The 2,082-nt window shown below is 50.6% G+C and overlaps 1 protein-coding gene across 1 annotated transcript in view; it reads right to left on the bottom strand.

The window, feature by feature from the left end:
- Positions 1 to 2,076, bottom strand: part of LOC117953172 (E3 ubiquitin-protein ligase HECW2-like) — an 18,102-nt gene extending 16,026 nt beyond the window's left edge. Inside the window, exon 1 of the mRNA XM_034885988.1 lies at positions 1,928 to 2,076. The gene's annotated coding sequence lies outside the window, so the exon portion shown is untranslated. The remainder of the gene's footprint in view (positions 1 to 1,927) is intronic.
- Positions 2,077 to 2,082: the final 6 nt, after the last annotated feature.

Here is a 2,082-nt window from a genome sequence, read left to right on the forward strand (position 1 = left end):
GAGGACGGAGGATGGAGGACGGAGGATGGAGGACGGAGGACGGAGCATGGAGGACGGAGGATGGAGGACGGAGGACGGAGGACGGAGGATGGAGGACGGAGGACGGAGGACGGAGGATGGATGGGGCCATGCATCGCCAGATCTTGGCCAACAACCTCCTTCCCTCAGTGAGAGCATTGACAGTCTGGTAAGTTCAGGAAATGACATCACTTTGCTGTATATTACGAAATCCAACATTTAACCTAGAGACCATATCTACTCTCATGATGTCGATATGTCGCCCCGCCCTGACACACACAGGGGCTTTAAAGACCTCCGGCTGTCAGGTACACTGGGGGTATCTGGGGGGCACTGTTGTCATTAGAGTGTGTGAACCTGCTTTGAAACATGATGTGTGTGTGTGTGTGTGTGTGTGTGTGTGTGTGTGTGTGTGCGCAAAGGCCTGTTTGGTGTAGTCTATATCAACGACGATCCATTTAGGGGATTGCTCCGGTGCCGCTCAACTCTCCTCATCAGGAGGTCTGTCCCCTTCTTCTTCTTTTGTGTTGGCGTTCTAACATCTGGTGGATTCCTGAGGACTATGGTTCCCTGGTCCTCAGATCTCTGCAGGGTAAATCCAGACAGCTAGCTAGACTATCTGTCCAATCTGAGGACTATGGTTCCCTGGTCCTCAGGTCTCTGCAGGGTAAATCCAGACAGCTAGCTAGACTATCTGTCCAATCTGAGTTTTCTGTTGACAACCTTTGAACGATTGTCCCATCCTATGTGGACTAGTTGGACCCTCCTCCTCAGCACTGTGGAGCGAGGTCTGGCTATGCGAGACTAGCTTGGGTGTAGCTCTTCTTCTTCTGCATGTTTAAAGTGTAGATTCCACTTTTTTTATTAAATGGTGAATGGGTCAACGAGGATTTCTGCATCTTCTTACCCACGTCCTTTAATTCAGGGGGGTAGTCATCACAGACTGGATTCCCTTAACCCGTCTCTCACACTCTACTCTGTCGTGATATTATCTACTCATCAACTCACTAACTTCACATCTGCAACATCTGCAGCTGACGTTATAGTTTCTGCACCCAATGTGGCCATGTTGTCAGAGCCCAGCACTCACAGGATCCCCTTGTCAAATTCTGTCAAGCCAGGAAATTTGTGAAATTTTGTGATGATCCGCGGGGACAAAATTCCACCAAACTATTTGAGCTTGTTCCAGCTGCGCTCAGATTACATTTTTGCTTCTCACATTTTGAGAAAGCTGTGCAGTTTTACAGATTTCAGCTTAACAGCAGATCACAGCACTGCAAGATCTCCGACCAGGTGGAAGACTACAGCACCCGATCTTCATTACGACCACAACACCCGATCTTCATTACGACCACAACAGAGTTTCATTACAGATAAATGCCAGCGCGTGAGTGCTAACCGTTCATATGAATGTAAACACAGGCCACGTTCATCTCAGAGCCAGAGACGTGAAGGTAACCCCCGCTTACAGCAAAGCACGTTACATAACACTTTGTCTCCAACTTTAATCATTTCACATCAACGTGTGCGCTGGCGAGGCCGCGCGCAGCGCATGTCCGAGGCTGCAGGCCATGTAGGGACCGCACTCGCGGAATGTGCCGCTGTCATGGCTCGCTATTGGATTACTGTGGGAATTCCCTACGTCATTTTTCATTTCATCCATCTCTTTTCACAAGACGCATGCAGGAAACCAAAATCGATCGATTATCACCGATGTGCAAAACCACAGCAGCAGCAGCGGCAGCAGAACGCGCATTACGCAGACATAGGACGACGCTGCGGTTGTTTAATGACATATTCAGCTGCTTAGAGCATCATCATCATCATCATCATCACCATCACCGCTATAAGCCATAACCACCCACACGGCCCCTTCCCTCCGACGGGCACGCCGGGTGGCAGAGCCTACCTTTGGCGCAGAGATGCGGGTAGAAGACAGCGGAGTGCGGAGGATGTCCGCGCCGCCACCAACACCTGCTCAGTGGTTCCTGCGCGGGGATATCACGGTTTAGGTCGTTATCCCTGCAGTCCAAATGAGACAGGACGGGCGGGGTGCCGCCTTAG

The sequence above is a fragment of the Etheostoma cragini genome, chromosome 11 (assembly GCF_013103735.1).
Source record: "Etheostoma cragini isolate CJK2018 chromosome 11, CSU_Ecrag_1.0, whole genome shotgun sequence".
NCBI lineage: Eukaryota > Metazoa > Chordata > Actinopteri > Perciformes > Percidae > Etheostoma > Etheostoma cragini.